The sequence below is a fragment of the Mesoplodon mirus genome (genome assembly GCF_964341445.2).
Source record: "Mesoplodon mirus genome assembly, chromosome: 2".
NCBI lineage: Eukaryota > Metazoa > Chordata > Mammalia > Artiodactyla > Ziphiidae > Mesoplodon > Mesoplodon mirus.
In genome coordinates, this window is record NC_138977.1 from 225,728,822 (window position 1) to 225,743,219 (window position 14,398).

The following is a 14,398-nucleotide window of genomic DNA, read 5'->3' on the forward strand; positions in this document are numbered from 1 at the left end:
CCAGGATGTCCCCACTGCCCAGACCAGACGCCCATGAGGCTGGAAGCAGGAAGATCCCCGGCTTTGCCTCCTTGCTGGAGCGCCTAAAGCCAGTAGCTCCACAGTGCGGGAGGCCCCACCACCACCAAGGCGTCCCAGGAGCGCCACACTCACATCCCCAGCCAGCTTGCACTCAAAAGGAGCCCCGGAAATCTTTCTTTGTCGACCAAAAGAATGGAAATTGGTTTTTTGCCCAAAACCTGTGATTTTTTTAGGAGTCTTCCTCTACAGATGCTTCCATTTACACCCTGTAGGTTTTAAGCAAAGATAATTAAATGGATCTTGCAAGGCAAAGACCAACCGGTGTGATAGAAAATTATAGTTCAGCACATGCTTCTAACTGAAACATGCAACTTAGCAAACAGACGAGCACCTTCTGCCTTGTTTGTGCGAAACGTTGATCTCCACCCTCAGGTGCGGTAACAAGAGAGATGAAGGACCCTGAGCAGGCCCACAATGTGATCTCACCCACCACACCTTTCTGGCTTTCTTCTGGGCCCTCACTTTCAAGTGTCGGTGCCTCAAAGCCATCCAGCTTCAAAGCCCAAAGCTTCTTGCCTGGACTAGCAGCCAACCCAAAGGCCCCGCGAGGCGTCTGTCTGGTAAGGTCCTTCTTCCTGCTGGGACTGACTGTCCTGGAGGGAAGCGCTCCTGAAAGTCAGGGGCCCGGCCAACGACGCCACGTGTGCGTGCAAGGGTGACACCACGTGTGCATGCAAGGACGGCTGCCTGGCCACTGCACCCACCGCCGCCCTGCCCCCGGCCTGGGGCCTGGCTTGCTGGCCTCCGGGCCTGGCTCATGAGCGACCTTCCCCTCGGCCGACTGCCCTCTGCTGCCTGCTCCTGTGATGTTCTCTTGGTGATGTTGAACTTTCCCAAGCCCCCTGCTCTGGAAAACAGCGATGGTGAAACCCTGTCCCTGCCTTTTTTGTTCCAGAGAACAGCCACAGGGCTTAGGTCAGAATCACAGATGCCCCCGCCCCGCCCTTGTTTACCCATAAGAAAGCCGGACACAGACCCCCAATTCCCATTTTTTGTCTCATAAATGATTGGCTGAACTGGCTGTCCCCACTGACCAATCTGGACAAAATGCCTGCTAACTTGGCCAAAGTCTCATCGGGCTCGGAGCCCCTTCCCCAGAGCCCCTGAACTTGTCCTCGGGCACTGGAACAACGAGCAAGACTTTCCTAACAGAATCAGCTGACCTCAGAGACAAACACGCCCCGGTCCACTGTCTGATCATCCTCTCCTCCCGCTGGCCCATCTCTGGTGCTTTCTAGCCCATTGACTCCATCCTATAAAGGAAAATCCCTTGCAACATGGATGGACCTAGAAATTATCATACTAAGTGGAGTAAGACAGAGAAAGACAAATCTCCTATGATATCACTTATATGTGGAATCTAAAAATGTGATACAAATGAACTTATTTACAAGATAGAAACAGACTCACAGACCTAGAAAACAAATTTATGGTCACCAAAGGGGAAAGATGAGGAGGGGTAAATCAGGAATTTGGGATTAACAGGTACACACTACTATATATAAAATAAACAAGGACCTACTGTAGAGCACAGGGAACTATATTCAATATCCTGTAAAACCTATAATGGAAAAGAATATATATATATATATATATATATATATATACATGTATATGTATATATACATATATAGCTGAATCACTTTACTGTATACGTAAAACAGTATAAATCAGCTATACTTCAATTAAAAAAAAAAGAAAAGAAAAGAAAGAAAATGCCTTTTCTGCCTGACCTTGGAGAGCTTGCAGTTTCATGGTCAAGCGTCCTCCTTATTAAAATAATAGTCCCCTGCCCCCACTGCAATAATCCTTTTAAACGAAGTTTCTCTGTACTTCAGTCCAGATTCATTTTATCTGACACAAGCACCTCCAGTCCTCCATAAGCCCTCTCAGTCTCCGCCCCTTTCTCCTTGATTACCTGGAAGCCCAGGTACCTTTTGTGACTTGCCTCCTCCACAAAGTCTCCCCTGACGGTAGGCTCAGCCCACTGGAAAGCAGATGGTGTCTGACCAGCTTGGCTCCAGATCGCTGCATTGTTATGATGGGCACGTGACCTCAACAAGTTCCTTCATCTCTTAGAGACAAGTCTGCTCCTCCACACAATGCCGTCAAAGACGCTTTCCTCGCAGGAGGAATAAATCGGGGTGTGGGAGATAGGGGGTGGGGGGCACCCGTAAAGCACTCAAGTCTCCAGAAGCCACAGCAGCAAACACAGAGCACGCGTGGCAAGACCACTCCAGCCCCCAAGACAAACATCACCAGCCGGGCACAGTCCTCTTGCCCTGCCAAGAAGAGGACAGATGCAGAACCACCTGGGAGAGCCCAGGAACCAATACAGAAAGGAAACTGGCCAGGGCAGCTCCGGGAAGCTGAGTTTCTAACATCGGAACACAGCGCAGACCCCTTCAGGTATCTCAATGCTTCCTTCCCATCTAGTGGTTCCCACACAACTGGAGTTCAAAAAAGGTAATAATGGGGCTTTATTGTCTCTGTTTCCTATGCGCTTATCTGAGTTGAAGCTACAGAAGCTCATTAAAATATCCATTTTCAGAATTGCTCTTGGGGCTCCCCTGGTGGCGCAGTGGTTGAGAGTCCGCCTGCAGATGCAGGGCACACGGGTTCGTGCCCCGGTCCGGGAAGATCCCACATGCCGCGGAGCGGCTAGGCCCGTTAGCCATGGCCGCTGAGCCTGCGCGTCCGGAGCCTATGCTCCGCAATGGGAGAGGCCACAGCAGTGAGAGGCCCGCGTAGTGCAAAAAAAAAAAAAAAAAAAATTGCTCTTGGTTGGCATCATGACAGTTCATTGTGGTAGCACAGGCTATGAATGGCTATATAAGAAACGCCTTTGAAATGATGCAACTGACAAGGGCTTAATTTCCAAAATATACAAACAGCTCCTACAACTCAATAACAAAAAAACAAACAACCCAATCAAAAAATGGGCAGAAGCCCTAAATAGACATTTCTCCAAGATGGCCAAGAGGTATCTGAAAACATGCTCAATGTCGCTAATTATTAGAGAAATGCAAATCAAAACTACAATGAGGTACCACCTCACAGCGGTCAGAATAACCATCGTTAAAAAGTCTACAAATAATCAGTGCTGGAGAGGGTGTGGAGAAAAGGGAACCCTCCTACACTGTTGGTGGGAATGTAAATTGGTATAGCCACTATGGAAAAACAGTATGGAGGTCCCTCAGAAAACTAAAAGTAGAGCTGATATATGATCCAGCAATCCCACTCCTGGGCATATATCCAGAGAAAACCATAATTCAAAAAGATCAATGCACCCTAATGTTCATTGCAGCACTATTTACAATAGCCAAGATGTGGAAACAACCTAAATATCAACAGCTGAATGGAAAAAGAAGATGTGTTATATATATATTGGGTGGGCCAAAAAGTGCCTCCTGTTTTTTTAAGTCAAAATAAAAAACACATTTTTCATTTTCACCAAGAACTTTATTGAACTACATCTTCACCCTTTTGTTCCACTACCTTCTGCCATTTTTCAGGGAACTTCATAATTCCATCTTCCCAAAACTTTTTATCTTTTTGAGCAAAGAACTCTTCCAGGTGCCTTTTACAGTCTTCCAGGGAATTGAAATTTTTTCCATTAAGAGAATTTTGTAAAGACCGAAATAAATGAAAATCTGAAGGTGCAATACCTGGCAAATATGGCAGATGAATCAGAACTTCCCAGCCAAGCTGTAACAGTTTTTGCCTGGTCATCAGAGAAACATGTGGTCTTGCGTTATACTGGTAGAAGATTATGCGTTTTCTGTTGACTAATTCTGCATGCTTTTCGTCGAGTGCCACTTTCAGTTGGTCTAATTGAGAGCAGTACTTGTTGGAATTAATCATTTGGTTTTCCAGAAGGAGCTCATAATAGAGGACTCCCTTCTAAACCCACCATATCCACAACATCACCTTCTTTGGATGAAGACCAGTCTTTGGAGTGGTTGATGGTGGTTCATTTCCCTTGCCCCACAATCTCTTCCGTTCCACATTATTGTACAGTATCCACTTTTCATTGCCCGTCACAATTTGTTTTAAAAGTGGAACGTTTTCATTACATTTCAGTAGAGAATCGCGTGTGGAAATATGGTCAAGAAGGTTTTTCTTACTTAACTTATGTGGAACCCAAACATCAAAGCGATTCACGTAAACAAAGCTGGTGCAAATGATTTTCAGCACTTGATTTGGATATTTTGAGTATGTTAGCTATCTCCCGCGTTGTGTAATATTGATTGTTCTCAGTTACCATTTCGATTTGATCGCTATCAACTTCAACTGGTCTACCCAACCGTGGAGCATGGTCCAGCGAGAAATCTCCAGCACGAAACTTCACAAACCACTTTTGACACGTTCAGTCAGTCACAGCACTTTCTCCACACACTGCACAAATCTATTTTGCTTTTCAGTTGTGTTTTTACCTTTCTTGAAATAATAAAGCATAGTATGCCGAAAATGATGCTTTTTTACCTTCCATCTTCAATATTAAATGGCTACACAAAAATTCACCAATTTTGATGTCTTTTTTAAATGCACACTGATATAACAGCTGTCACATGCAATCTAACAAAATTGATTAGAATGAAGTTAAAGAAAACTAAGAGCTACTAAAGCCATCTTGTGGAAAAAACTGAACGAACTTTTTGGCCCACCCAATATATAAAAATATATATATATATAATGAAATATAGATATATATTTATATAATATATAAATGAAATATTACTCAGAGTATATATATATATATATATATATATATATATATATATATATAAGCTGAGGGGCTTCCCTGATGTCGCAGTGAGAGTCTGCCTGCCGATGCAGGGGACGCGGGTTCGTGCCCCGGTCTGGGAGAGGCCACAGTGGTGAGAGGCTTGCGTACCGCAAAAAAAAAAAAGCTGAGTAGTATGTGTGTATATACATATATATATACACAATGGAATATTACTGAGCCATAAAAAGGAATGAAATAATGCCATTTGCAACAACATGGATGGACCTAGTGATTATCATACTAAGTGAAGTTAAGTCAGACAGAGGAGGGCAAATACCATATGATATTGCTTATATGTGGAATCTAAAATATGATACAAATGAACTTATTTACAAAACAGAAACAGACTCATGGATGTAGAAAACAAAATTATGGTTACCAATGGGGGAAGGGGTGGGAGAGGAATAAATTAGAAGTTTGGGATTAGCAGATGCTAACTGTTATATATAGAATAGATAAAGAACAAGGTCCTACTGTATAGCACAGGGAACTATATTCAATATCCTGTAATAAACCATAATCGAAAAGAATATGAAAAAGAACACACACACACACACACATATATATATATATATATATAAAATTGGATCACTTTGCTGTACACCAGAAATTAAAACATTGTAAATCAACTATACTTCAATACAAATTTTTTTTAAAAATAAGAAATACACTTTGTATGCAAGGTCTTTCCCAAAGTGAGCTCCATAGAGAGGAAAAGTTCTGTAAAATATCCCATGACATAAAAGGTGGCCCCCTCATCCTACAGCTAAAGCCCTGAGAAGCTGGGAGTGCCAAGTTTAGGTTACAATAGGCAGGTTTGCTTCTAAAGTAAGTTTTACTTGGCCAGCATACGAATCTTGGTTTTCTTTTGTTTGTTTTCTTATACGTTTGAATATTTTCAATTCCACAGCACTGACCATTCAAATGTGCGCTTTCCATTTTCCCACAGTCACCCTCATCACTCAGTGGCCCATTCCCACCAGATCCCACAGTTGTCACCTCTGCTGGGATCCTATGGACATTTGGTTCTGTGACTTCAGTCAGGTCTCCTGCCTCCTTGACCAGTGACTTTTCTATACTGTCCTGTGGCCAGCTGTGAACTTCAGCCACTTCTCAAGGAGTCTTAACCCCAAGTCAGCCTCAAAGGCCAAGAGAGTCATTTAGGTTCTCAAGGGACACATACAAAAGTCTAAGACTCAAAAATCTCATTGATTTAACTTAGAAAGCACAATTTTTCTTTCTGACCTAGCTTTTCTACTTCTAGAAACATATCCCCAGGAAGTAGGATCCAAAAAATATATGTGTAATGATATTTATCAGAGCACTGATTGAATACTAAAAAACTGGCAATCATTTAAATGACTAGCAATGTAGCACTAATCCACAATTTATACCCACTGAGCGATTATACAGCCATTTAAGATATACATGCTATAATCAGATATTTGTTTAATAACATATTAATGGCAGAGAGTTAAGTGGGAAAATTATGCCTTCTCTTGTCGTGAACCCAGTTTGCTTGTTCCCCTCATCCCGCCACCCCGAGAGCTTTGGCTGTTTGCTCAGTGAGAATCCCACTGCTGCCACCAAGACCTATTTAGTTTCCTGACCCTGCCTGGTGTCTCAGTCTCCCCAGACAAGGGCTGGGCTCAGGTTCAAGCCCATGGCTCCAACAGGCAGGTCTAAATCAAAAACCCCATGTATGGCAGCTCCCACCACTTCCAGATCCAAATGAAGCACTTGAGCTGCTGAGTAGGACCTGCTTTCTCCAATGGCTGCCTGGAGAGGCTGGCAGCAAAGCACAGAAATGCGAGGTATTTGATGTCCATGGGGCAAAATTTGACCAATGAGAGGGAAGAAATTAGAAGGAGCCCTCAGGTAAGAGCCTCTCCCTTCCAGCCCCTAAGAGTGTTCTGAGACATGGAGGTCCCACACAGGCTGTTGGAAGACAGCCCACTGTGTCTTCTTGTGAGGCTCTCGATAGCCCAATAACGTACCACATTATATTTTGCTTTTTTTACCTCTTCTGCCTCCTTCCCCTTTTCCCTCACTGTTGCTGCCGTGGGATTGCACCTCCCAGGAAAGCCTTAGCAAATAAGCTAGGTACCTGGGCTAAAACAAAAAAAATATCTAAAAGATACTCTGTGTGTGTGCGTGTGTGTGTGTGTGTTCACACACATGCATATGAGCCTGTGTATGAGAGAGAGAGAATTGTGGTTTCAGGTGATTTTCACTTTTAAATTGTAAATTTTTGTATCATTTTAATTATGATTATTATTACATTTATAATCTTTAAAGTTTATTTTTTTGAGAGTGCCAACCACTGAATATTTTAACCGTCCCTGTAAAGGTTAGAAAACTGCAAAGTTAGAGGAAGCACAGTCCACAAGATCACCCTCACTGCTGACACTAATTGCTAGTCTGGGGGATTCCCGAAACCCCCTGTAGGTTTGATAACTGGCTAGAAGGATTCACAGAACTCACTGAAAACTGTTATGCTTGTGGTTACGGTTTATTACAGGGAAAGGATAAAATTAAAATCAGCCAAGCGTGGGCGGAGGGATAAATTAGGAGTTGGGGGATTAACACACACACAATACTATATATAAAATAGATAACCAACAAAGACTTGCTGTATAGCACAGGGAACTATACTCAATATCTTGTAATAACCTATAAGAGAAAAGAATCTGAAAAAGAATATAGATAAATAGATAGATAGATAGATAGATACAGAGATGGAGATGAGATATATCTGTATGTATGTACGTATAACTGAATCATTTTGCTGTTATACCTGAAACTAACACAACATTGTAAATCAACAATACTTCAATTAAAATCAGCCAAGGGGAGGGGCTCATGGACAGAGTCCAGGAAAAGTCCCTAGTGCAGAGCTTCCATTTTTGTCTCCCTGTGGAGTCAGGAACAGCACTTCTTTCCCAACATCAACGTGTGACAATACGCACAGAGTATTGCCAACCAGGGATGCTCACCCAAGTCTTGGTGTCCAGATTTGTACTGGGGCTCCATCACATAGGCATCACTGATCGCCCGTGGAGATGGTCTGTCTCCAGCCCCTCTGGACCCCCGACCCAAAGTCCCCACCCTACATCACATTGTTGCTATCCTGCTTGGCCCAAGGCCCCAAGAAAATAAAGATGCTCCTATCAGGCAGAACATTCCAAGGGCTTAGAGATCACCTCCCAGAAGCTGAGGGCAAAGGCCAGATCTCATTCTGGGCAGGGATAAATTCTCTGGTGCTCATCCCCTGTAAAATTTTAGCTCAGTGGTCCTCCAGCGCCTCCATGGTAAAGTCAGATCCTCGCAGACCCTTTAAGATCCATCCACTGCCTATCTCTCCGCGCATGTGCAGCCCTTCTCAACCACACATGCTCTCCTGCCGTCCTGGTCTGTTGCAAGCACTGCTCTCTCTCGCCTCCAGGCCCTTGCGTGGTCTATTTCCTCTGCCCTGAACATCTGGCTAATGCCACCTCACGCTCGGACACACTGAGGTTCTGCTTCCGAAGCCTCAGATTCTTATACCCACAAAGCCTTCTTCTTCCTTGGAGGCCATGTCTCAGGCCGCAGCTCTCATGAAGGAATTCTCTTTGAAACATTGTTTCTTTGGGGAAAATAATGCCAGAAAGAAAATCCGTGCTAGTGATGAAAGTAAAGCATCTAAGAAATGATGGTTCTTAACCAGAAAATGGAAGTGTAGGAGAGATTACAGAGTAAAATATCAAACGTGGCAGCCTTTCGTATCTATGCCTGTTACGTATTAGTCTCTTTCTGGAAAAGCAGTTCAGGAATTAACTCGACAAGCAGTCCTATTGCTGCAAAAATTACACATTGAGTTAAAGATAAAACTTCAGTGATATTTAGAAAGACAGTTAACTATGGTGTATCAATATGCAGAGAAAACATGTAACTATCAATTGATTTAAATAATTTACTTACTTAATCTCTTCTTAGAACCCACTGTGTGTCATATATTGTTCCAAACCCTTTACAAATAACTTTAAAAATAACTTATTTAATCCTTTTAACAGTCCTATGAGGTTAGTACTAATATTAACTTCCATTTACATAGGAGGAAACTGACACACAGAGAGGTTAGGTAAGTTGCCCAGGGTCACACAGCTCATAAGTGGTAGAACCAGGATGGGCATCTGCATTCTGATTCTATGGTAATAATGTGATTCACTAGAGTATAAACTCCCAGACACCAAGAACTGAGATTAATTTGCTCACTTCTATATTCCCTGTTATTAGCACAGTTCCTGATACCAAATAGATACTCAACAAAGGTTTATTGTTAATTGATTAATTAATTAATAAGACTAAATATTTTTAATGTCCGTTAATTAATCCCACCAAGGGTTTAATACATGAAACATTTAATGGACATTTTAAGACATTAAATTATCTGCCCTCAAACGCACTCTATAATCTAGGGAATGTTTTGTGGCTGCAAGGGAAACAAATGAGTTAGGGATTCAGGGAAGGATTCATGGAAAGAAAAAGGTTGAGAGCCCTCTCCTAGAAAATGAGTTGGCAGATGACTTTCTGGGGTGAATATAGCTAAGATACAATTAAATAAATTTCTTGTTGAAGTCTTGAGTATGCTGTCAGGTTCATTACTCAATGCCCATAAGGCTTAGATTGAGAAAATCACAGAATTTCATTTCAAAGGTGGAAGTGACCTTAGAGGTCATCAAATTTAACTTTCTCATTTTGCTGTGTTTTCATAAAAAGAAACCAAGACCCAGAGTGTTCCGATGGCTGGCTTATGATTATCTCTCCCTCTATGTCGAAAGCCCCTCATTCCCCTCTTCAGAACGTCCTGGTGCAATGCATCCTACAAGGCTCTTCTCAACCCACCCACCCCCATGTGGTCTTTCTTGCACCCTCAAAGCCACTGGAAGCCATTTATCTCCTTATAACTCCCGTAACATCCCGTTTTTAGCACTCTTTAATGCTTAGCTTTCTTCAGCAACTGAGTGTGTGTTTAATTTCCCCAGATGGGCAGAGAGGTCAGCAAGCATTTGCTGCATGAATAAATCCAAGCTCCATGTTGGCTGGCACAGCAGGACACATCTGGCTTCACGTTCCATGATGCAATGTGCCAGCTCACTGGGGGCTGGGGCCCAGAGAACACTGTGCGTGAACTTCTACCTGTCCTCTAGGAAGGCAGTGATCATAGTGGTTAGGACCATAAGCCTCAGAGACAAGTTCACATCCTTTCTCCATCACTCACTGGCTGAGTTATTTAGGCATTTACTTATCTGCCCTCCTTGTCTGTCAAATGAGGATGAAAATAAACTACATCTGCCCAAACGCCCTCTATGAGGATAAACTGGATGATGTCATGTAAAGCACTTAGAACAGTGTTTAGCACATAGCGAGTGTTCAATAGATGTGACCAAAACTAGAATTATTAGCTTCTTATTATTGTGCCTTGAATAAAGCCTGACGTACAGTAAGTGTCTAATAAATGGTAACTGCTATTAGTTCCTTTGGCTTCTAGAATCTTTGTCACCGTCTGCAACTACACGTCAGAACAGAACACTTCAAATGATCAGAAGAACAAAGAATGCAGAATAGACTAAGGAAACTGCACCCCTCGAGGGGAAGTGGTAGGAAAGCCTATCTGCGCAGGAAGAAATGTACAGAACATAACTACTACAGACTCTTAAAAATTCCATAAAGTTGCATGAGCAATTAAAACACATTAGGGACTGATTCCAGATGTGCTCCCAGGACCAAATAGTGTAATTATCTCACTGAACTAATATCATCATTTCCATTTAGCCGAAAGAGTTCTCGGGTCATAAGCACAGTGGTTTGTGTTCTACCATAGCCGACTTCTATGAGTGTAATGGAAACCTAATGACCCAGCCAGTTTAATCAAAGCAAGGAATCTTCTTTCCAGAAGCTTCTGTCACTTACACTGTATGATCTAAACTTAAAATTACGGCACAGCTCAAACACAAGGCAGTATTCATTCACCTTTATGAAGCTCTTAGCTCTGAAGATTTAAAATATAGGGAACCAAGTACTTTGAATTCAGGGAAAAAATGTTTCCTCAAGTTAAGTAATGGGAGTGTCAAGAGCTATGAGGCATTATTAACCTTTCCTGCCCTAGAACCACATTTCAGAGATGATGAAAGAGGATTTTGCGTTCCACCCTCCACACAAGCTTTCTTTCCTCTGATTTTAAGTATTAGTCACAGGTTCTTTTTTTTTTTAATAGTAGAGCTGCTGTCTTTTTTAAAATTAATTAATTAATTTTATTTATTTTATTTTCGGCTGTGCTGGTCTTCATTGCTGTGCACGGGATTTCTCTATGCGGTGAAAGGGAGCTACTCTTCGTTGCGGTGCACAGTCTTCTCATTACGGTGGCTTCTCTTATTGCGGAGCACCGGCTCTAGGTGTGCGGGCTTCAGTAGTTGTGGCTCTCGGGCTCAGTAGTAGTGGCGCATGGACTTAGTTACTCCGCGGCATGTGGGATCTTCCCGGACCAGGGCTCGAACCTGTGTCGCCTGCATTGGCAGATGTATTCTTAACCACTGCGCCACCAGGGAAGTCCTAGTCTCAGATTCCTGTGGCCTGTGGGATAATGACAAGGTGCCCACATTTTATCACATTTTCTCATCTTTATTGTATTTCCTACATTTGGGCAAATAGTCTAACTACCCAGGCTCATCAACAGCAACAGGGGTCTCAGCAGCTCAGGGGGACCTCATAGACCACCACCATCCTGCCCTTTCCTGCTCTTTGCATCAGCTTTGACAGAACAGGTAAATCCATGGCTGTAAGAAGGTCTTTGCGTCCAGGTTTATAGGTCTGCTTGACACGTGAGCAGCACTTAACAGTCAGAAGACAGAAACAGAAGTCCTTCTCAGACATAGCTTCTTTAGCAGGGCATTTTGTGAAAAGAAATGAGACCATTTGGGCCTTCCCTAGTGGTGCAGTGGTTAAGAATCCGCCTGCCAATGCAGGGGACACGGGTTCGAGCCCTGGTCCGGGAAGATCCCACGTGCCGCGGAGCAACTAAGCCCGTGCGCCACAACTACTGAGCCTGCGCTCTAGAGCCCGCGAGCCACAACTACTGAGCCCACGAGCCACAACTGCTGAGCCCATGTGCCTAGAGCCCATGCTCCCCAACAAGAGAAGCCACTGCAATAAGAAGCCCACGCACCACAACCAAGACCCAATACAGCCAAAAATAAAAACAAATAAATAAATAAATTTATTTAGGAAAAAAGGAAAGAAATGAGACCGTTTGACTCCATTGTTAAACACCACTATAAGTGCCTATAAGAATACCTGCCGGGCCTCCCTGGTGGCGCAGTGGTTGAGAGTCCGCCTGCCGATGCAGGGGACACGGGTTCGTGCCCCAGTCCGGGAAGATTCCACATGCCATGGAGCGGCTGGGCCCGTGAGCCATGGCCGCTGAGCCTGTGCCTCCGGAGCCTGTGCTCCGCAACGGGAGAGGCCACAACAGTGAGAGGCCCGCGTACCGCAAAAAAAAAAAAAAAAAAAAAAAAAAAAGAATCCCTGCCTTCCTGTTCTTGAAGAGGGAAGTTTCATTGTGAGAGACCTTCTTGATGTATTTCTGTCTAAATTTTATTTGAAGATAATTCTTTTGCACTTGTAGAAAGTTTCTTTTATCTTCGTTGAAGGGAAATCAGCCCTGTTGTATTATGCTATTTTTTTTTAAATAGGAAGGATGTTACCTATTGCTTGGACTTTCATAGGAACCTGATATTCCTGTGAATAAGATAATTAGAAGGATATAACTGAATAGCAAGTGAATTGAAACATCCTAAGTGTGCATCAGCGTGAGCTGGTTAAGTGAATCATGGCACTCACACAATGGAGTATTATAAAGCAATTTCAAAGAATGAGGCAGTTCTTGTATGAATATGGGATATTCTCCAATACAACATATTATGAAAAAAGCAAGGCCACAAACAGTGGAAAGAGTAGGCTACAATTAGTGGGGGTATTTTCAAAGGAGAGATAGATCCTTATATTTACCTATACACTCAACTTCACTGCAAAAATCCACTAGAAATTTATAACAGTTTCTATCTCTGGGGAGGTAAACAGAGAACTAGGGCACTGTGGAGAAAGAGAGATATACTTTTTTACTGTATATTTCATTTATTTTTACTGAGCTCTAGCATTCAATTGAGAGAAAGAGAGAGAGAGAGAGAGATACATTTTTTGGTATCATTTTTTTTAGATTCCACATATAAGCGATATTATATGACATTTGTCTTTCTCTGTCTGGCTTATTTCACTTAGTGTGATAATCTCTAGGTCCATCTGCTGCAAATGGCAAGAAAGAGATACAATTTTAAAAAAGGTTATTTCTACAAATGATGTTAGAACAGTTGTCAGCCATACACAAAAAATAAAACTTGACTTATATAAAGACTAATTCAAAGTGAATCAGAGATCTAAATATAAAATACAAATGATAAAACTTTTTAGAGGAGGGGACTTCCCCGGTGGTCTAGTGGTTAAGACTCCACGCTTCCAATGCAGGGGGTGTGGGTTTAACCCCTGGTCAGGGAATAAGATCCCACATGCCATGTGGCATAGCCAAAAGATTTTTTAAAAAAATAAATTTTTTAGAGGGAAACCATCAAAACCTGGGTAAGATGAAGAGTTCACAGAAATGACACCAAAATCATTATGTTAAAAATAGGTAGAACTTCAGCAGGTATTGGAAGAGGAGGTATTTGGCTCTTATTCCCACTCAGCAATAATAGTTTGACAGACATCCACAGACAAAACATTTAAAAAATTGATAAATTGAATTTTATTAAGATCTAAGATTTGTCCTTATTCAAATCTACTGTCAAGAGAATAAAGAGACAAGCTATACACTGGAAAAAAATATGTACAAATCACATGCTCAACAAAGTACTTATATCCAGAATATAAAAGGACTCTCAAAACTCAACAATTAGAAAGCAAACGACCCAATTTTTAAAATGGGAAAAGGACTTGAACAGACACTTTACCAGAGACTATTTGCAGATGGTAAATAAGCACATAAAAGATGTTTACCATCATTAGCCATTAGAGAAATGCAAATTAAAACCATAGTGAAATACCTATACACCTACTAGAAGGACTAAAATGTTTAAAAATGATGACAATAAGAAATGCTGGCAAGGATGTGGAGCAATGACAACTCTTATACATCGATGATAGGAATACAGAATGGTACAGACACTCTGGAAAATAGCTTGGCAGACAAATGAAGTTAAATATTCAAATGAAGTTAAAATTTTATCATTTGACCCAACAATCCCATTCCTGAGTATTTGCCCTAGAAAAAAATGAAAACTTATGCTCACACAAAAACCTGTATTCACAGTTGCTTTATTCGTGAAAGCCAGAAGCTAGAAATATTCCAAATATTGTTCACTAGGTGAATTGATAAAGTGTGGCACATCTGTACAATGGACTATCACTCAGCAGTAAAAAAGAAAAAGGAGACCAACT